The 23467-nt window shown below is 34.8% G+C and overlaps 1 protein-coding gene across 9 annotated transcripts in view; it reads left to right on the top strand.

The window, feature by feature from the left end:
- The window catches only part of Mipol1 (mirror-image polydactyly 1), a 320736-nt gene that overhangs the window by 43611 nt on the left and 253658 nt on the right, over positions 1 to 23467 (top strand). The window lies entirely within an intron of this gene.

Here is a 23467-nt window from a genome sequence, read left to right as displayed (position 1 = left end):
TTTGCTGATGTTTCCCCCTTTGACTTTTAATAAGACTTATGCAATGCATTTGCACGTTTCATGTCATTTGTCATAACTTTGTATTGCTTGAGCAACACACTAGTCTCATTTCATTAACTCAAGAAGTTAATTCTGGAAGTTGAAGAAGGGTTGACTCAGAATCTTAGCCTTCCACTGAGCCAACACTTTTGTTTTTTAAACTAAATTTTCATAGGATCTCTGTGCTTTTTATTGCCTAATCATCTAAAGCCTTTTTGCCAGATTATCCAAAACCTGTTAATCTTTTCTCAAAGGCCCATTGTGCAGATTTTCTTTCAATACCTGCTACCCCATTTTGCCTGCAGCTTATGTATGGGTGATTATTTTCAAAAACATCGCAACCCTCAAGTAGGCAGTGGCATGTTGCTGAATGGTAAAAATTTGACTCTGGCATAAAGGGGAGAAAAGCCCTTATTTGTAGCATTTTTTTTTTTATATAAATACCCTCACCATGGTTGATTTCTAGCTAAAAGTGTGGTACCACTCATTTTAGAGTTAGAAAGGGACACAAATGGCTTTTGTCAAGTTGGCTTCAGTGCTTCAGTATAATTAGGGAGCACCTGTTGTTAAATCAGGTATCCTGTTTTGTCTTGATTGGTAGAGTCAAAGGATTCACATCATACAGCAGTCCATACTGGGAAGTCCCAGGGTCAGGGGCATTTCTCTTCTTATTTTTTTGAAGAAGGGTAGGTAGCCCAGATGGGCATCATAATTCATATGCTTTAGCCTCCTGAGTGCTGGTATTACAGGCTTGCAACATCATGCTGGGCCTGATGGAGCATTTCTATCACTGACTTCCAAGATAGTGGACTGACCTGTTTATAATAAACTCCTGTACTTACCCCTCCAGTGCACTCTTGCATATGACGTTTGTATATTGTAAGTGATCTCTGCTGAGTGTCTATATAAGTCTGTTTATTGTTACTGTAGTGAAATACCTGATACTGAGTACTTATAAAGAAAGGATGTTAATTTAGCTCACATTTGTAGAGGCTGCAAGTGCAAACAGCCTAGTGCTGGCTCTGGCTGAGAGTCTTGACTGTATATTTTCATGGCAAATGGCACTGCAGTGTTAGGAGTACAAGCAAGAATGAAAAATCACATCCTCAAACAAGAAACCAGAAAAAGAGGGCAGGGACCAGGCTTACTCTTTCAATAACTCATTCCAGGAGATGAGCATTCCCTTCCTAGGGTAGCACCCTTAAGAACTTAAAGATCTCTTCCACTAGGCCCCACCCTTAAAAGGTCCCATCAGCTCCCACATCACCACAGTGGGGACTAAGCTTCCTATACATGAATGCGAAACATGTCTGAACTATAGCAGCCACATTTTCCTTATTTGAATGATTCTTTGATAGCTCTCAGGGCATAATTTTTTATGTCAGAATTCTTTGGTGATTTTTCATGATAGGTGCATTTTCTACCAAAACCCAATACAACTTAGTTTTAGTGTTTTAAACAGGGCTGTATTAACATTTACATTAGGCAGCTTTCATATCTTTGCTGGTATAGTCCTGAGAATCTGCTGATGTGTAGTAATTGATTTCTGCCCCAAATTCCCATCCTCCTTCATGTATCAGCAGTAAGCATATTTCTAAAATAATTTGAGCATTGAGGCCAAAATGTCCTAGACTCTGGGACTTAAATGTGTGACTAGGAGATGATCTTTTTTAAATCTTTTGTTGATTGTTTTGGCTTATAGCCCTGCTCAAATTCAGATTTCTTTGCCTTGAGTTTATTTTAATAGATTTAGTAGTATCCTTAGGTAGAAGATGTAACTTTGCCAAAATCCAGATAGTCTCACTAGGCCTTCAACTTTAGGGAGAGGTCAGTGAAGAATACTACATTACCTTTCAGAGATTATAGATATCCCTGGTATCTCTGGTTACAACATTCCTAAAAGTTTCATAGATTGGGCCAGACCTTAATTTATAATTAGGTTTTATTAGCCAATTTTTATGTTACATGAGTACTATATTTTGTATCTAGAATGTCCCCCAAAGGCCCATGTGCTAAAGGAAGGTTTGGTTCCCCAGCCTGTGGCATTATTAAGAGGTGGTGGACCATTAAGAGGTAGGGCCTAGAGGGGAAGAGAAAAGACTATCCTTGTCATTACAGTTGTAAAGAACTTGGTGGAGTCCTTGCCCAACATGTGGGGCCCTGGGTTTGATCCACATCACCACAAAAAAAAAAAAAAAACACTTGGTGGAATTGTGTGTGTCATGTGTCATTTATGGAATGCAAACTTAAGAGCAATGAGCCAGGATATCTGATGGAAGAAATTTCTAAACAGCAAAGCAATCAGGCTGTTACATGGCTGCTTTCAAACACATATGTTGAGATGCAAGAGGAAAGAAATAACCTAAAGATGGATGTTTTAATTAAAAAAGCAGATGGAAAAGATTTAGAAAGTTTAAAGCCTGGTCACGTAAAGATTCAAAAGATGTGTTGTTTTAGAAGAGAAAACTCATGGTGTGGCCAAGTGACCATTTGCTAAAGAGATTAGAATGGCTAGAAGGTAGTTAGGTTTTATTCCTTAAGACAGTGGGTGAGTGACCTGAAAGCATTTTAGAGCTATGCAAAGTTGCCCCTTCTATCATAAGTCGAGATCTCTTGAGGTACAGAATGGCCTGGGGGATTGGCCAAGAGCACCCTTAACAGGAGGAGATACCTTGAAACTCTGCTACTCACATTCTAGCCCAGCCTCCATTGGCTGCCCTAACGGAACTCAACTGGACCCAGGTTCGGTTCAGGTCAGCCTTGGAAGTGTCCTTGTAGCTAATTCTATAGGCTTGCAGAATGCGAGAACTGTGGAGCGTGACTTCCTCCACCTAGAGTTCCAAGGATGTTGCAAACATCCTAGGGGTCCTGGCAGACTTGCGCAGGGAAGGAACTACTGAACAGTGCCTGTAAGGGAAATGCTGAACTGAGATATGAGGTCAGAGGCTGAGCTTCTGGGAGAGTCCCCATCAGGAAAGTCCTTAGAAAAACTCTGGGAAGGAGGCCACCATAAAGAGTCTTTGCTAGCTACAAGACCCCAAAACTGTAGAGCTACCAGTTTGCGATGCCTATTTCGATGAACTGTAGGCAGGAAACTCTCCAGCCTGTGATTGCTGCTGCTTGGATTCAGCCTAACAAAGCCACAGAGACAGGGTTGCCAATGACCATGGGGGCCCAACCCAACCTTGACACGTGGAATGAAAGATTATTCTGGAGTTGAAGATTTAGTCTTTTCCTTCTTGGGTTTTGGACATGGGGCCTGTTACTCCTTCTTTTTTATCTGTCTCACTTTTGGAAGGGGTATTGTGGTATTTGTTTGTCATGGCCTTTGGAGAAATAGGCTATTACATTTTTTATACACATACATTATATATATATTTATATACACACACATACCTGTAAGTAGGTAGTAACTGTACCATGTAGGTTTATGTAAATACACTTTATAGTGCTCACGCATGAAAAAATTGCCTAAATGATGCATTTCTCAGGATGTCTGCCCATCATTAAGTGACATAACTGTATATCATATTCAGGTTATGCAGATTACAATTGCAGTGAGATACAACCACATATACAAGCAAATGACCAAAACTGAAAAGACTATGTGGAATGTTAGTGAAGATGTGAATTATCTAGCACTCTCATATATGTCTGGTAGGTGTGTAAAGGAAACAATTTGGTTGTTTTCTTATAAAATTAATATGATCCAGTAATTCCTCCTGGATATTTATCTAAGACAATTGAGAACAAATGTCTTCAAAAAGGCTGGTACCATACATAGCTCATTGCTGCCTTATTCATAATAGCCAACAACTGGAAACAAGCCAAATATCTATTAATAGGTGAACGTATAAAGTGGATGTAGTATATGTATACAATACAGTGGAATATTCTTGAGTAACAGGAAGGAAGAAACTACCCTTTTAAAAACAGCATGAGTGAATATCAGAAACTTCATGCTGAACAAGAGTTCAGATACAAAAGAGTACTGTTATGGGCTCAGTTGAGCTGGAGAGCTGCTCTGCCAGATGGCAGAGTAGCCAATTACAAAGATAAGCCAAAATGAATTTATCAGTCAAGACTTTACTTACTATGACAATAAAAGCAAAGGGCTAAACTGGAGAAACCCCAAGTTCTGTTTCTCCCATGAAAGGATGCATCTGAATCAGATCATATTATTAACTAGGGAGCTCCAAAGGGTAGGGAGGCAGAGAGGGAAATGGAGAGGTGCTAAGAATGGAAGAGTGCTGTTTACTAAGTCAGCATGGAGAAAAATATTTACAAGGTACTCCTTCCCACCCCTGTCTGCCCACCTAACACGGTTAAAGAGGTTAAGGAGGTCGATGCAGAAACTCCTGAGGAAGGTCTTAGCCAAAGCTCAGAAGAAGAGAGTTTCAAATGAAAGCACAGCAGTGCATAAGAGCATGGCTAGCCAGGAATGACTGAAACCTTGGCTGCAACCTCCTTTAGAAACTACCATGTATTGGGTAGGCACAGTGTGCTTGGAAAGGGCAACTTCCTCTTACAAGGTCTGCCAGGCAAAGCCTTTGTAAATGCCTGTGGTTGGGCACGAAAAAGTCACTAGTAGGTGTTCTGCCAGGAGCTGCACAAGTATATACTATATAAGTCCATTCACATGGAACTCTTAAATGTGGCATCTAATTAAGTAGTAAAAGAATATAGATTAGTTGTCTGGGTTTGGTGGTGGGGTAGATTTATTATAAAGGCACTATCAGACAGTTTTCCAAATGCACCAAATATAGTCAAAATGAATGCATATTTACATGTAAACTATATCTCAATATTGATTTTAAAAGTAAAAATAATAATTGTAGTTGAATTCCAAGTATAGATAGGAAAATATTACTGTGTTTACTCAAATTTGGTTTTATTTCTATATTGTGAATAGGATTATAGTGTGCAAATAAAATTTGAACCTTTCATAGGTTGGATTAAGTTAAATGTTAGGAATTATTTTATCCAAGCAGCTGAAAAGAAAGTGATGATAGAAAGAGTCATGATTACTATCTAAATTTTGGGTTTTGTTGAACTGTTATTCTGTTCATATCTAGTTCTTAGTACACTTTCACTTATGCAACTGTCATATATTGATGTGAACCAGTAAAATTCTTTTGTCCAAAATTTTTTGTTAGAGTAAAATATATATAACTTAAAGTTTACCATTTTTAACCTTTTTGTATACGCAGTATAGTAACATTAAGTACACTCATATTGTTGAACAACCATCACCATTATCTAGCTATAGAATGTCTTATTTGCCTATTCCTTAAAGATTCTTGTTACAAAGTCCTCTTTTGAAATATGCTTCCATATTTCAGTATAGTATGCATATGTTGCTTCTTCTTGTTTTATTTTGTTCAGTTTTTTGAAACAGAGTTTCACTGTGTAGCCCAGGCTGGCCTTGAATTCACTGTCCACCTGCCTGAGTTACAAATGTGTTACCATGCCTGGCTTGTTGCTGCTTCTTGATTTCTCCCCTGTATGGTTTTATTATACTTCACTGACTTCCTGCTATAGAAGATATATCAGTCATGCTATGGGACAGAAAATTTAAAAAAAATTTCTAGGTACTTCAAGCTGAAAGGGCCTTTCTATAGGGAATTTTTAAAAAGTATAAATTTATTCTAAGTGCTAGGACAGAAATCAGGGACCATCTCCATTCCATGGTTCAGGGCATAATATTTTTTTTTCAGTACAGAATTTGAATTCAGGGTGTACACCTCGAGCCACGAAGCACTCCACCAGCCCCTTTTTTATTTATTTTTATTTTTTTAAAATTACATACAATGGAATTTTATTCAGCAATAAAGAATGAAATTTTGTCATTTGCAGGTAAATGGATTGAACTGAAAAACATTATCTTAAGTGAAGTTAGCCAGGTCCAGAAAGCCAAAGGTCACATGTTTTCACTCATGTGGAAGACAGATACAATAAAAATACAAGCATTATCATATATACATACGAATATATACAGGACATGTTTCCAAAAGTGGGACTGTTAGAGGAGACTAAGGGAGGAGAGAAAGATGAAAAGAATGATAGAGAATGAATAATACTGAAATATATTACATCTGTGTAAGAACAAGACACAGTGAAACACACTGGAAACTGTTGAACAGTACAGGGTAGGGGAAAGGGAAGAGGAAGAACAGTGGAGGCGGATAAACTGATTTAAGCACAATAAATTTACAGTTAAAATATCAAGGCAAAAATCCCCACTGAAAACAAATAGACTCCTAAACAATGAAGGACAGGAATGTAAAAGAGGTTACGTTAAAGGGAGGGAGGGCAAAAGTAGGAAGGGGAGGGCAAATGAAGAGAGTAAAGGAGGATGAATATTGTAGATGTACTTTCTATACATGTATGCATATGGAACACTGAAACCTGTTAAAGTTATTTTGAAGAAGGGAAATGGAGTAGGAGGGAGAATAATGGATGGGATGAACCAAACTGGGTTATAATATATGTACTTATGGAAATGTCACAATGAAACTCCCTGTATAACTATCATATATTAATAAAAATATTTAAAAAGGTAGTACAGCCACTTTGGAAAGTCATCTGACAGTTCCACTAATAGTTGAACATAAAATTACCACATGGCCCAGAAATTCAACTTTTATATATATATCTCACCAAGAGAAATGAACACATATGTACATGTAAAAACTTGGACATAACTGTTTGTAGCAGCATTGTTCATAATAGACAAAAGGTGGAAACAACTCAGATGTCCATCATCTGATGAATACATAAATGAAATGTGATATATATTCAGCCACACATAGGAATGAAATACTGTTATGAACTAAGTGTCCCCCCAAATTCATATGTTTGAAGCCATAACCCCCAATGTGACTATATTTGGAGGTCATAGGGTAGAGTCCTAATCTGATAGGATTGATGTCTTTGGAAGAAGAATAAATGAGAGAGAGAGAGACAGGAAGAGAGAAGGAGAAAAAGTAAAATGCCAAAATACTGGTGAAAGTTATATCTAACTGCAGGGTTAATGACAGTTAATTGTACTATTCTTCCAGTTTTTCTTATATCTGTGAAATTCCTACAGTAAAAATTGAACAATATAAAAAAATCACCCTTATGTGTCCTTTTCTGATCATTTCTACCTTTCCTCTTCCAAGAAGTATTTAATATCCTGAATTTTGTGTTAATCATGTCCTTGCTTTTCTTTATAGTCCTATGACCTATGTATGAATCTCAAATAGTATAATTTAGTTTTGTCTGTTTTTCAACTTTATATACATGGAGTCATAGATTATGTAATATTTTATACTTGGTTTATTTTCATTAATATTATGTTCATAAGGTTTACTCATTTGTGCTGCTGCATGTAGATATAATTAATCAATTTTTGTTGCTATATACTATTCTATTATGTGACTATCTCACATTTTTATCTTTTCTACTGCTGGTCACCATTTTTGATTATTGCAGTTTAAGGGGTATTAAAATGTTTCTGAGAACACTCTTGGGGCTAGAAGCATGGCTCAAGCAGGTAGAGTGCCTGCCTAGAAGCCTTGAGTTAAAAATCCCAGTACTGTCAAAAAATTAACACCCTTGTACATGTCTTTTAAAGAATATATATACACATTTCTATTGGGTTTATATCTATAAGTGGATTGCTGGATCATAGAAAATGCATTAGCTTCAAGCCTATTAGATAATGTCAGTTTTTACAAAGTAGTTAAATCAAATTACATCACAGCTAGCAGTGTTACCAGAGTTGCTTTTGCTCCACATCCCTGCCAACAGTTGGTATTGTAAGGATTTTTTTTTAAATTGTAGACATTCTAATACCAGCCCCTTGTTTAAAAAAGAATTTTTTTGTGAAGGGGTTTTTCAAGATAGAGTCTTGCAAACTATTTGCCTGGGCTGGCTACAAACCGTGATCCTCCTGATCTCTGCTTCCTGAGTAGCTAGGATTACAGGAATAAACCACTGGCACCCAGCTAAGGCATAGTATTTTTATTACAATCAAGTGAACAGAATGGTGTTGCTCACTAGAGGTATCACAATATCTGAGTTCAAACTATACTACAGAGTCTTAGTAATTAAAAACAGCATGGTACTGGCATAGAAACAGACTCAAAAACCAATGAAACAAGTAGAAGACCTAAACATGAATCCACATAGCTACGGAGCCCAAAACATACGAAAAGATAGCCTCTTCAACAAATAGTGCTGGGAACATTGGATATCTGCATATTGAAGACTGAAACTAGATCTCTGTCTTTGACCCTATACTAATATCAATTCAGAGTGAATCAAAGATCTTAATATAAGACCTGAAACTTTGAAATATTACAGGAAGGAATAGGAAAAACACTGGAACATATAGGCATTGGCAATAACTTCCTGAATAGAACTCCAGTAACTCAGCAGTTAAGAGAAAGTATTGATAAATGGGACTGCATGAAACTAAAAGGCTTCTGCATAGCAAAGGAAATAGTCACCAGATAGAAGAGGCAGCCCACAGAATGGGAGAAAATCTTGCCAGCAATACATCTGACAATTAATAATCAGAATTCAGAGGGAGTGCAAAAAGCTAAACTCTCAGAGAATCAACGACTCAATGAAGAAATGGGCAAACAAACTGAAAAGACATTTTTCAAAGAAAGAAGTACAAGTGGATACATGATGAAATGCCCAGTATCCCTGGCCTTAAATTAAATGCAAATCAAAACTACACTAAGATTTCACCTCACTCCAGTCAGAATACCTATCCTCAAGAACACAAACAGCAGATACTGGTGAGAATGTGGGGAAAAAAGCCTTATAATGTTGGTGGCAAGGTAAATTAGTATGATCACTAAATAATATTGAAATACATTGCATTTGTGTAGGAAGAAGGTATAACAAAATGCACTGATACTGAATAATATGTTGAATAATAGAGGGTATGGGAGAAATAGTATGGAAGAGTAATAGAGTGGGTTGATCTGATTAAAGAATAATATATTCACAGGTGAAATACCACTGTAAAACCCCACTGAACAATGAATATACACTTAAACAATGAAGTACAAGAATGTAAAATAGGTCCTATTAGGGGATGGATACTAGTGGGAGGGGGATTGCCGAGGGTAAAGGAAGGTGAATATTATTGGTGTACTTCATATGCTTGTATAAAAAAGGAGTATTTAGGGCTGGTGGAGTGGCTCAAGTAGTAGAGTGCTTGCCAACCAAGTGTGAGTCCCTGAGTTCAAACCCCAGTGCCACCAAAAAATAAAAAAAGGAGTATTTAAACCTTTAATCATTTTAAGTAGGGGAGAAAGTGATGAGGGAGAATCATGGTGGGGATGAATCTAACCAAGGTACATTGTTGGCATATATGGAAATGTTCCAGTGAAACCCCCTGTATGACTAATATTCGCTAGTAAAAATGTTTTTAAAAATAAGAAAAAGGTGTTTTGCTAACAGTGCTCAGTCACCACAGGTACATATCATATTTAAACGGCTCATACTAGATATGCAATGCTAGCAGGAAATACTCCTGTCTGTCTACATTGCATGCTGAGGGCAGGTTGATGACCTTTCTCCTTCTGCATCTTGCTGGAGGTCATCTACTTAGCTCAACCTATTTTGCACCAGAACATGAGCTACAAAGAGCCTGGGAAATTGACTTTTTCTCTGTTTACATCTTCCATATAGGAAGAATGCAAGTTGAAAGTTGGGAGAGCCAATCTGAGTAACTACTATAAAAATATAACTCTTTGATTACCTTACTACTATACCCTACTACTAGTACACATGTGTTGTACACATGTTCACTTTCAATTTTTGCCTTTTTTCCCCCCATGAGGCAGGATCTCACTATGTAACCCAGGCTGGCTTGGAACTCACTATGTAGATCAGGCTGGCCAGGAACTCTCTATCTTCCTGCCTCATCTTCCCATGTACTGGTAGTCATGTTGCTTCACCATCCTGGCCAGCATAAAGAATTATCAATCCCCTCACCCCAGTGCTAGGTATCAAACCCAGGGCCATACACAGTACTTTACCACTTACCTATATCCCCAGAACTCTCTTCCCTAAACTGTGGTTATATTGTGAGAAATATGTAGTGTTGTTATTATTATGATCATATACATGCTATTTACATTTGATGCATTTAGTATATTTTGATTATTTTCTCTTGCCTTCTCCCATGCACAGATTGTCATAATCTTTTATTTCCTTAGTTAGTGTTCTCTGTGTGTATTGATTCATTTGACTCTCTTCTCAGCCTCATCTTTCTTGAACAAATTGCTGTTGGAGTTTTCTTGCTCTCCCTTTTTTGACAATACTGGAGTTTGAACTCAGGGTTTCATGCTTGGTATGCAGGCCATGAACCCCTTGAGCCAGGCTGCTCTAGTTACTTTTGGAGATGTGGTCTTGCTTTTTGCCCAGGCTGGCATGGATGCCATCCTCTGTTGAGATGGGGTTTCACAAACTATTTGCCAGGGCTGGCTTGCAACCACTATGTTTCTGATTTCTGCCTCCTGAGTAGCTAGGATTACAGATATGAGCCACTAGTGTCCTGCTGAGGTGGCTTTTTTGAGTCCTACTTATCTCTGTCTTATATATAAAGAAACACTTTGTAGAACATTACTAATACATATTTTTTCAATGCTTTGAATGCTATCATGTGTTCTTAGCTAGTGAGAACAAAGACTATACATTGTATTATATGCTCTTATTCTCTAAGTATGGCTTTTCATTCTGCCATTTATTTGATATTTTATTTATTTATTTATTTTTATTATTTTTTTTAGTGGTACTGGGGTTTGAACTCAGGGTTTTTTGCTTACTAGGCAGGCACTGTATCACTTGAGCCACATTCCCAAGTTATTTTGATATTTTATTTTATTTATTTTTTTATCCTCTCCACAACTTTAATTTAAATACACGATAAATAACTTCTAATACTTTTTTTTTTCAATATTGGATTTTATTTTTTTTTTTATTATTCACACTTTATTATTCATTCAATGAAACTTTTTTTTTTTTCATTTTTCTTTTATTATTCATATGTGCATACAAGGCTTGGTTTATTTCTCCCCCCTGCCCCCACCCCCTCCCTTACCACCCACTCCACCCCCTCCCGCTCCCCCCCCTCAATACCCAGCAGAAACTATTTTGCCCTTATCTCTAATTTTGTTGTAGAGAGAGTATAAGCAATAATAGGAAGGAACAAGGGGTTTTGCTGGTTGAGATAAGGATAGCTATACAGGGCATTGACTCACATTGATTTCCTGTGCGTGGGTGTTACCTTCTAGGTTAATTCTTTTTAATCTAACCTTTTCTCTAGTTCCTGGTCTCCTTTTCCTATTGGCCTCAGTTGCTTGCTGGTCTCAGGGCCTCACACTTGCTAGGCAAGCACTCCACCACTATAGTCCCACCCCCAGCCCTTTTTTCTTTAGTTATTTTTCAGATAGGGTCTGGAACTTTTGCTGTGGTTGGCCTCAGACCATGATTCTCCTACCTCTGCCTCCTTAGTAGATGGGATTGCAAATAAGCACCATATTTTAGAAACCAGTTTTGAGACGTGTGCAAGTGGTAATGCTGAACTGTGAAAACTGAAGAAGTGGTATTCTGGATATTAACATGCACTTTTCTGTGCTGTCATCTAAAGGTGGATGAAACAGAGGATAATGATCAGCATGTTTATAATTCTTGAATGTTCCTTGATACTGTGAAGATTATTATGTGCATGACTTTGTGGTTTGCAGCTAACAAAACAATATAGATGTGCCATAACTTCAGGCAGTTTGAGGAAAGTGAAAGAACTTGCCAAAATATGATGCAGAGAAAATATCTCCATATGAATTAAACAATGCTGCTTCTCTTATCCAGTTACTCTTTTCCAAGGACACATTTTCTATACTAACTGCAGTTATTTTACTTCTCCCTTTTTTTGTTCTCTCCTTCTTTAATTCTTGAGACATATTTTAGAGCTTTCACTTTCTTTCGTGTCTTTTCTGTTTTGTATTTTCCATCTCCTTTACTTTTACTCTTTACATTACATTTAGGAAATCTCTTCATTTCTGCTTTCAAAATATTAATTCTCTGTTGCATTGTCCTCTAGTCTAATTTTAATTTCATTATTGAATTTTGACTTCAGTGACCATATTTCTGATCTCTGATTTTTACTTATTCTTTTTAAAGATCTATATGTTTATTTAGTAAGCACTCGGTCTTATTTAATGAGTTGTAATGCATTATTTATTTTGCAATTTAAAATTTATACATATTTTGAAGGTTGATTTCAGATTGTTTTGCTATCTCTAGTTGTATAAGTATGAATCCCCACTTTTTAAAACTTCCTGTTCTAGTTCTCCATATTCATTCCATATATTCCATATGTTGTATAGTTTTTTTTGGTTATGAGCTTATTTTCAAAAGAAATATCTTGTTAAAGAAGTTTAGCTCATGACTTTTTTTTAATTCATTTATTCATATGTGCATACATTGTTTGGGCCATTTCTCCCCCTTGTCTCCCGCCCCCTCCTCCCCCTCACCCCCCTCTTCTCCAGTTTTGTTGAAGAGAAGACAGTAAGCAATAATATGAAAGATAAAGCGTTTTTGCTAGTTGAGATAAGGATAGCTATACAGAGAGAGTCCTAGCATTGCTTCCATGCACAAGTGTATTACAACCTGAATTGATTCATCTCTACCAGACCGCTTCACTACTTCCCGGTCACCTTGCCATATTGACCTCTGTCATTTTCAGATTACTATATTAACACTGCAGTGGGCTCATCAAACACTTTCAAGTTTTGGGTTTCCTACTTTTCCCTATTCCTCCTGTATGTGTCCTCCCCTTAGTGTGTGACCCATGTCTAATAATATTACTGCATTTGTTTTAGATCTAAAGTCCGCATATGAGAGAGAACATGTGATTTTTGGTTTTCTGAGCCTGGCTAACTTCGCTTAAGATGATGTTCTCCAGTTCCATCCATTTACTTGTGAATGATATGATTTCATTCTTCTTCATGGCTGAGTAAAATTCCATTGTGTATAAATACCACATTTTCTTAATCCATTCATCAATAGTGGGGCATCTTAGCTGTTTCTATAACTTGGCTATTATGAACAGTGTTACAATAAACATGGGTGTGCAGGTGCCTTTGGAGTAACCTGTGTCAAATTCCTTTGGTTATAACCCTAGGAGTGGGATTGCTGGATCATATGGCAGATCTGTTTAGTTTTTAAGGAAGTCTCCATATTGTTTACCACAGTGGTTATACTAGCTTTCATTCCCACCAGCAGTGTATGAGGGTTCCTTTTTCCCCACATCCTCACTAACATTTGTTGTTGGTGGTGTTTTTGATGATAGCTATTCTAACAGGGGTGAGGTGGAATCTTAGTGTGGTTTTGATTTGCATTTCCCTTATGGCCAGAGATGGTTAGCATTTTTTCATGTGTTTTTTGGACTGCTTCCTTAGAAAAGGTTTTGTTTAGTTCAGTTGCCCATTTTTTTTTATTGATTTGGGGGGAGTTTAGTTTTTTGAGCTCCCTGTATATTGTGGTTATCAGTCCTTTGATATATAGCTAGCAAGTATTTTCTCCCACTCTGTGGGTGGTCACTTCAGTTTAGAGACCATTTCTTTTCTTGTGCAGAAGCTTTTTAATTTCATATAGTCCCATTTGTCCATCCTTTCTCTTGGTTTCTGAGCTGCTGGGGTTCTATTGAGGAAGTCCTTGCTTGTATCTATTGCTTCCAGAGTATTCCCTGCTCTTTTCTGTTCTAGCTTCAGAGTTTCAGATCTGATATTAAGGTCTTTGATCCATTTTGAGTTGATACTAGTACAGGGTGATAAGCATGGATCTAGTTTCAGTTTTCTGCATGTAGAAACCACTTTTCCCAGCAACATTTGTTGAAGATGCTGTCTATTTTCCATTGTATGTTTTTGGTGCCTTTGTCAAAAGTAAGGTGGTCATAGCTGTGTGGATTCATATCTGGGTCCTTTGTTCTGTTCCACTGGTTTACATGTCTGTTTTTGTGCCAGTACTGTGCTGTTTTTATTGCTATGGCTCTGTAGTATAGTTTGAAGTCAGGTATTGTGATACCTCCAGTATTGCTCTTTTTAATGAGTATTGCCTTGGCTATTCACAGTCTTTTGTGTTTCCAAATGAATTTTAGGGTAGATTTTTCGATCTCTGTGGTGAATATCATTGGAATTTTGATGGGAATTGTGTTGAACATGTAACTTTTGGCTGCACTACATGATTCTAAGGCTGCTGACTAGATTTACATTAGTTGATTGGCTTAAGCACAAGAATTAGATTCTTTGCTTTACCATGGAAAAGGTTTTGGTTTTGATTTTAGATAGTTAACTTTTGCACCTAACTTGACAAATGAATTCCATCAGACCAAGACATTGTGCATGTGGCTGGAGATAACTAATTGCTATTTAAAGAAGGGGAGAGTCGGTGTAGTTGAGCTCTGTTTGATTTCACTATTCTCATGGACTACCTGGCTTATGTCCCACCCACTTAACTTGTTACAGCTTCATTTTGACATACGAACATTTCCCTTTTTTCCTTTTGAACTTGCCTGTTTAAAAAAATATACTTAAAAATATTTTAGTCAGCATTTAAAGGTTTCAAATAAGTGCCAGGGGACATTCTACCAGGTGCTTAATTATTTCAACCACAATGGGATTTATATTTGTAGTCTCTTAAATAGAGTAAAAAAGAATCAAATATAGGCTCTGACTCATAAATATCATTTCACCTTGGTGAAAGATTACGGGCATGTTCATTTCTTTCACTGGTATGAAGTTATTTTCATCAATATTTTAATATTATGTTTATATGTATGTAGTATGTTTTAAATTATTTTAAACATTGTAATAAATTATGAAAGTTACCTAAATTCATTGGTTTGTGTAGAGACTTAATGCCTATTAAATGGTGAAAGGGTTTTAAATTTTTGTTTCTGATTATTTTATGAAAACCACCAGCTTTATTAATTAAAAAAACTATTGTATAGTATAAGAGCATTTATGACTATTCCATAAATGGATCACATCTGCAATGAAATACATCTAATTTAAAGTAAAATTAGGACATATTTCAGGTTCATGTAGTTATGACTTCCACAGGTGATAAGCCTGATTACTTACATTGCAAGTCAATATCAATAACTAACTAGGATGTTGCTTCAGGGTGTAGCAGATGGCCTCTGAGTAACTTGGTGAGGAAAATGTTTGCTAAAGGTGACAGAACGTACCTGCCCTATTTCCCATATGCACTAGTATGGGTAACAACTTTAACAATTTCTTAACTTAAAGAAATTTTTAACTATAAGGTCAGGGATTTATTCCACAGTATCTAAATATAATCCATACCCTTAACTTGATAATATTTTCTTTTCACTTCCTGCATGCTAAAATCAAGTTTGCAGACTTTTCCCTTAATGACATTTGGTGTGAAATTCTTGTCGGGTATATATGTACATGTTCATGAATGTTATTATACAATATTTATTGCAGGGTATAGTGTGTATATATATATGTCAGGTGTGAAATATTGTGCTGATAATCTAATATAAAAAGTAATAAAATAATAAAATGGAATGTTCATGGTTGGTTCTATGGAAGAATTATTCAATGAATTTTGCTTGAAAGTAAATTTGGCATATTCGCTTTTATATATACACAAAAATTTTGTTATGGGAGACTGCAAACATCTACTAAAATAGAAAACATCTACATACCCATTATCCAGCTTCAACATTTTTCCTTAGGATTCATCTGACTAATCCTGTTTTATCTACATCCCCATGTTCTGACTATACTATGAATCCTGCTCCTTTCTCCCCTAACCCCCTCATGCCTGGGATAATATGTATTAATGACATACCCATCAGGAGGAATGTGTTTGATTATTATTGGAGTAGTTTTAATATTTGTGGTTTTTATTTTTCCTTTTATTTACAGTTAATAAATATTTTTATAGAATTAATATTGTAAGATACCAAGTTTTTCGTATAGTTATTTTGCAGTAATCATGATTATATTATATAAATATACATACTATAGAGATACAGTTTTCTTGAAAGATGTAACATTCTTTTTTAAAATGAAAAATCACCAATGTCTTTTGGAAAATGTCTTTTTAGAATAGCATACATTGGTTAATTTATTTAGTACTTTGCTTGGAATGTTATCCAATTATATTGCTATTAATTTTGTAGGTTGTATTTAAAACTCAGTCAGTTTTCCACTTTGAGATAGCTTTTTTTTAAATGCATCTTCTGAAACAGTTTTAATTGAAAATATACTTTTAGATACTCAGAAACTCTTTACAGTGTGGTTAAAAAAGACAGTATATGTACATATAACTTATAGTTGAAATTCTCTCATAAGTTTTAGTTGCATGAAGAATAAAAGTAGTTTTTCAAGAGAAATTCTGTAATTTGACCTCTTAGATTTATCTTTTTCATAATACACTTTTATTCAAAATTAACTAAGAGATATCTATTTTAGGATCATATTCTTAAATACTTTTAGTTAATGAAAACGGTATTGCTAATGCAAAAACAAGCAATAGTATGAAAAACAGGTCACACTAAGGGGAAGGTCACTCACAAGAAAGGGAAGATAAAAGAAGGAAGTTAAGGTGAATATGGTTGATGTACTTCCTATACAAGTATAAATACAGAATTTTTAAACCTGTTGAAATCACCATAAGAAGGGGACTAAGGTAGAGAGAGGAAAAGTAGAGGAGATAAACCAATTCAGGTTATAATACATATATACATGGAAATGTCACAAGGAAACTCCCTGTATAGCTACCTTAAACAAACAAAATGTCATTATTTTCCCCTACAAGATCAGAGAACAGGAGGGCAGAACAGGTCCTGTCTATTGGGTTGGTACCAGTGGAAGGGGGAAGATGTGAGGAAAGGGTGTAGGAAAGTGAATATGGTGCAAATATTGTGTGTGCATGTATGTAAATGGAAAACTGAGACCGTTAAAACTATTCTACGAATGGGGGATCGGAGGAGAGATAAAGAAGAATGATGGAGATGGTGAATTCAACTATGATATATTTTAAGAACTTTTGTAAATGTCACAATGTACCCCCAGCAAAACAGCAATTAAAAAAAAAGACTGACTCAGGAAATTACATGAGCTTTTTAGTTTTTCATAACTCTCTTCAACAAAATTAGAGATAAGGGCAAAATAGTTTCTGTCGGGTATCAAGGGAGTGGGGAGGAGAGGGAGGGGGTGGAGTGGGTGGTAAGGGAGGGGGTAGGGGCAGGGGGGAGAAATGACCCAAGCATTGTATGCACATGTGAATAATAAAAAAATAAAAACTAAAAATAAATAAATAAATTAATTAATTAAAAAAAGAAAAATCCCATTACAAAAAAAGGGGCTGGTGGAGTACCTTTATGTGTAAGCCCTGAGTTGAAGTCCCAGTACTGCACAAATAAATAAATAAATTTTTTAAAAGACAAAGAAAAAAAAATGAATGGTAATGGCTGTAACTGTCTTGATATTGGACAAGAAATTTAAGCTACAAGCCTAACATTTATTTACTATCTTTAAAGACTTGTTTCTAATAATTGTATTCTACGATACAGAAATTATCCTTAATATGACAGTTTTTATTGTCCTTTGGCAATAAATTGGCATAGTAATTTTGGCAAATTGAATGGGTAACATTGTATTAGTTATGAAATTGTTACTACGGTTTCAAAACTTAGTTTAACTGTTGTTATTAACCTGTACCTATAATTGTGCCTACTGTCTCTCTTTGTTAGTATTATTGTTAAACTACAGAAAAGTATTAAATGAATTTTATTTGTAGAGAAAATCTTATTAACATTATGATATATGATCAACTAAGGACTTTACATAATTATTTTTACTTTATTTTAGAAAGACATTTTCTAGTAATTATTGTTTTATTTGATTTCAAGTGGCTGCTCTTAACAGTTGTCACTATAGATTGATTTAACTTGCTCTGATACTTTTTCTTTTTACCTTTGATTTGCCAAGAACTTCTGTTTGGTTGTGTGAAAATGTATGCCTTTGTGTGCAAGAGTAGTCATTGCATCAGAACTTGGCACCCGCATGAATCTTAAGAAAACAGGCTATTTGTTCCCTGGAGAAACTATTCTATAAGCTAATTTTGTTTTTATATTCTGTCTGTGCTAGATTAAGTGATTTAGTTTAGTTTGGCTTAGGGCAAAACGTTTCAAGATATTTTATAAAATACTAATATATGATTAGCCTTCTGAAAATAATACTAGTTTTAAAAATTTGCCTATTTTTTTAACCAATAAGCTGTGCCACTTTATATCCATTCTCAAGTGTAATTTGCAACTTGCAGTGAAGGCTATTGCAATATTTAAAATGGCATATTGTTTTATCAGGCAAAGTTTGAAAATGTGGAAATTATACATATATTTGAAATACCATACTTATTTATTTCTTAATTTGATGTCCTTCCATGACAATTAGTTAGGGTTTTCTACATGTGCGTGCATATGTGCACACACGCACACATAATTTATTGAAATAAATTGGCTTGTGCAATTATGGAGGTTGGCAAATCCCAAGATCTGCAGCCAGTAAGCTGGTGACCATGGAAAGCTGATGATAAATTTTATTCTAAGTCTTAAGATCTGAGAACCAGCAGAGCTGGTGATGTGGTTCCAGTCTGAAGACTAACAGTCTTAAGCTCTGACAAAACTGAAATTTCAGTCTGAAGGCAGAAAGAACTGATGTCCCAGCCTTAGGCAGTCAGGCAGAAGCTCCCTCTCCCTTTCTAGAGGCTAGACTTTTTGTTCTCTTCAGACCCTCAACTGACTGCATGGTCCATTCACATTAGGCAAAGAAGTCCCAATCTGCTGATTCAAATATTATTCTTATCCAGACACACCTTCAGGACCCACTTAGATTGGTACATGATCAAATAGCTGACCTTGTTAAATTGACACATAAATTTTCCATTGCTATAACTTTCAGTGATGGGAAATAGTCTTTTTGATAGTAATTTCTTGATCACTAAAGTAGTGTATCAAAGAGGAATTATCTGTAACAGATACAAATAGTCATAACATAGGACAAATATTTCCATTATGAATTTTTTAAACTTCACACCCTTAAACTTTGAGATTATTTTAAATAGCCCTTAATTGAATTAAGAAATGGGATTTCCAGAAATATTTGTTGAATTCTCAGAGATTCTATACATTTTGTGCTTATCTCTTCCAAAAACTTCTTGCCAGATGTGTTGATTTATTTTGAGCTTCTCATTCTAGCTCAAGAAAGCAAGCAGTAAGAACCACATATTATAAATGGCAAATTAGACAATAATACTTTCTTCAAGATTTTAAAAGTCATTAAAGATCACTTTCTTTCTATTCATGTTGGATCTCTCAATTGTAAAGTCCTAAGGTTTCCGACTAAGCTCCAAAGTTATTTATAAGCATTAAATTAATAAATTAAAATAATACTGGCACATAGCAAAAAAAAAATTACACATATAGTTAGAAAGTGAAAGACAAATGTTTCTTTTCTTCACTCAATCTCCCCACCCTAGCTCTAAGGTCCTTTCTTCAGAATAATTTACTAGGAATAGGTTCCTATCTATCCATCTGGAAAAAATACTGTACCTATCCAAGCATATATGCAAATGTAAGTATAATTTTACACTTGTTTTGTTTTAAAATTGTGTTTTGCATCCACATTTTTGACTAAGAATATGTCTGTATAGGAAATCTATTTGTCTTATTCATCATTGACATCAAATTCCTAGAGCTAGAGTATGTTCTAAACAGCTAGAATATAGCTGTTTAACAAATATTTGTTGAAAGAAGCTTCCATACGTAGAACATGTATCTTTTCCATTTATAGTATAAACCAAATAGGTTTACTATATGGTTGGGCCACATATTATTTGGCTAGTTCTCTGTTGATGGGCATTTATGTTAGTACTGTTCTAGCTATCATCTGGCCCTCTATCTGTCCATCTACTAATGTGTTTGTCAAATATATACTGATGACTTACTTTATGCCATACAGCCTTCTAAAGATAGGGAGATGAAGGAGAAAATCAAGGGTTGTGTTTACATATAACTTTCATGTACAGACTCGTCTGAGAAATGTCCAAAACAAGGAAATAAAACCTAAACAAAATCAGGTTCATGAAGGCAGTGGTGCAGCTGAGACGAGAGAATAATTTCTTTTGCTTTAGATAAGATGCCTGTGCCAGATAACTTCTGAACCAGGACTGAATGATGAGAAAAATAGTTTAGGTCCAAAGAGACTTTTAGGCATAGGGAATAACAAGTGTAAAAGCTTTGAGGCCAGAATATGTTTGGTGTGTTTGAGCAACAGAAGTCCAGTATGACTGAAACATAAGTATTTGCTCTTAAAACCAGTACTACTTAAGTGACTATTATGTTACAAAAATACATTTTAATATTTTATAACTGTTTTCACTTTTGGAACTGTAGGGTCAAATACCATGTACATTTTCAATTTTAATAGCTATGTTGCTATCCCTTAGGCTTTCTGAACTTCGTCTTCTTTTGCCAGCTTCCAGGAACTTCATCTCATATTTAAGATAAGCTTTAAAAAATCCTGGGTGCTGTTACATTGGGGAATAAAAATCCCATTTTTAAATGCTTCTCTATGAAATGTCATTATTTAATTTTAAAGGCTAAGTGTCAGAATTACTTAAGATTTTTTAAAGCAAATTAGACATTTTAGTCTGGTCAAAGAATAAATTTTATTTTCATGAAGTGTTTCAATGCTGAGTAAATAAGGAGAGTGAAGTCACATTTGAGAACACAGAGATATTTGTTTAAATTTTTTCAGTCTACACTTTTTAATGAGTAAATATAGGAAACTTTGTCATATATTTTGAGATTTCCATATACCTAGAGAGAGAAATGGTTATTCAGCTTGCTTATTTAGTTTTATCTTATTCTGCATAATATAATTCTGTTCCTTTGAGAATTAAAAATAACTTGGAGTATTGAGGTTAGATTATGTGATAGAGAAGATTTTAATGTAACAGATGCTAATATGTTATACAATGTTGGCTTTTATTTTAATTTTTTAAAACAGCTGACCTTTACCATATTTATAAATTCTAGCTAAAAATTGATTTTGCTTCTTTTTTTTATTGTGCTGGGTGCATTATGACATTTACAAAAGTTCTTATAATATATCAAATATATCATACTTACCTAGTATAGATTAGTAGTAATAAAGCAGTTAACTTGCTTTATCTGTAATAAGTTAACATTTTAATTAGGAAGCCCAGCTTATTTGATTGTCTAATATAAAATCATCCTATTAGTTTTATATGAATTTATTTTTTACTGAAAGTAAATTCTTGATATCAAATCCATAAGGTAAAGACAAGAATCAGTATTTTATTAGCCTTAAGCCTTTGTCCTAAAGAGGATAGAAGAGTAAAATATGTTGCTTATTTACAGAAATGTACACTTAGTATAATATGCAGATATATGTTTTAATTGCTTAGGTCACTAAAACATCTAATTTTTTGCTTAAGAATATGCAAATGTGCCATTAAATCTGTGTTTTAAGATTTTTCCAGTTTAATGTCTGAATCCAAATTCATAAAGAGTTGGAAAAATGAGATGTCTGAGCTATAGGATTCACAGGGATTTCATATGAAGCCTATTTAATCAGGATAACACTGTTATTAATATTCATAATGTCAGCTGGAACACAAATGACAGACTATGGAGCCTAAAAATTTTACTTGGTGAATTTATTAAAAGTAGCTTAAAAAATTAATGGATTTTAACTAAAGTTGGTGAATATGAAAATCTTGTGTTAGAAAAAAATCTCTATTAGAACTTTCTTTAAGATCATTTTGCATTGATGCCTTTTGACAGATTTCAGTGGTACTTGAAGAAAGATGCATGAATGGTCATTTAAGAGGATTTAAATACATTGGCACATTAATTTTTACATGAATAATAAGTACTTTCCAAAAGCAATTAACTTACAGTGTACAAGATATGAATTGAAAAATAAGACTGACATCAAGGGCAAAGGAAATGTGCTGTACATTTTAAACTTAGTGACAGGAGTTTTATATATTTTGATATATTTTATTTTTATAGTTTAAACACGATATGACTTAGCATATGGTTATTTTAATGCCTTTGAAATCAAATTAGGAAGCTATTAATTTAATGCTTTCTCTGACCCAAAAGGTACTGGTATAGTGTTAAGCATTATGTTTTCCAAGTGCCATTACATTTATTGAAGAAGTAAACATTTGTTGTGCAAATTGTAGTACTTTCTTGAAGAACATGTTCTACAGAAGGATAGAGGGATAATACTGATTAGGACTTGTGTCACAAATGCATGTTTTAAACACAAACATTGATTGTAGCATAACTTAAAAATATAACAACCTTTTGGAAATTTATTATGAAAAGTTAAGGACCATCTGAATAGTACACAGGTAAACTCATGCTGAATATTAGCTTAAGAAAGTTAAGAGTTGGGAATTCCTTGAGAACAATACACATTTTAATTTTGTGAGGTGCTTGTTACTCTTTATGTTTTAAAATATTCTTATAATGGCAGATATACCAGCGCTTAAACTTTTGTTGTTATTATTGACATTTATTAAAAAACAATTTTAGGAGTCTATGTAAAGTACTCTGTCATTTTACATTTTTCATTCAAATCTTACTTTTGGAAGCATAGCCCAGTTATTATATGTAATGGTCCAGCTAGGTCTTACCATTGAGAGATCATAAGTGTTAACTGGCAATCTAGTTGGGTACTAGAAGTTTAACTCACAGTCTGTTATATGAGCATTATTTGGTTTCACTTAAAGTTTAGGAATCGCCTAGTATATTTGGGACCCTGACTCAGAGGTCTATTTGTGATCCTGATTCAGAGCTTTATTTAATTGTGTAGGTATATGTAAATTAACACATAATAAATCATACATTAGGCTTGTGATATGAAGAATAAAATCAAGTTGATATGTTACTTATTGCTATTTTGTCTAGAGGTTTTTTCAAAGTTGGTTTTTGTTGTGGGATTGTTAGGCTCTAAGGTATTCACTTATATGCCCAGGAGAGGGCAGCATTTTACTGCATGAGGCTAATAAAAGAATTTGCCCTGCTTAGACTGTCAATGTTTCTTGTAATTACTCCCAGTATATTTGTTGCTTGCTTATGAATTAACTTGCATTTATGGAACTAAATCATTCCAATCATTTAATTACACCTGAGGAGCTGAACTATAATTGCTTGCTTCCAACTAGGATCTGATATGGCTTGAGCAGTATTAATTTGGTGTTTACTTTTCTGAGTGCTAAAAGCATTAAAATGATTGTGCAATGGGATTACATTTTACTAATTGCTGGCATTCATTAGCTG

This window comes from Castor canadensis, chromosome 3 (assembly GCF_047511655.1).
Source record: "Castor canadensis chromosome 3, mCasCan1.hap1v2, whole genome shotgun sequence".
Lineage (NCBI taxonomy): Eukaryota > Metazoa > Chordata > Mammalia > Rodentia > Castoridae > Castor > Castor canadensis.
The sequence above is the reverse complement of the archived record's forward strand: the minus strand, read 5'-3'. Positions and strand labels throughout refer to the sequence as shown.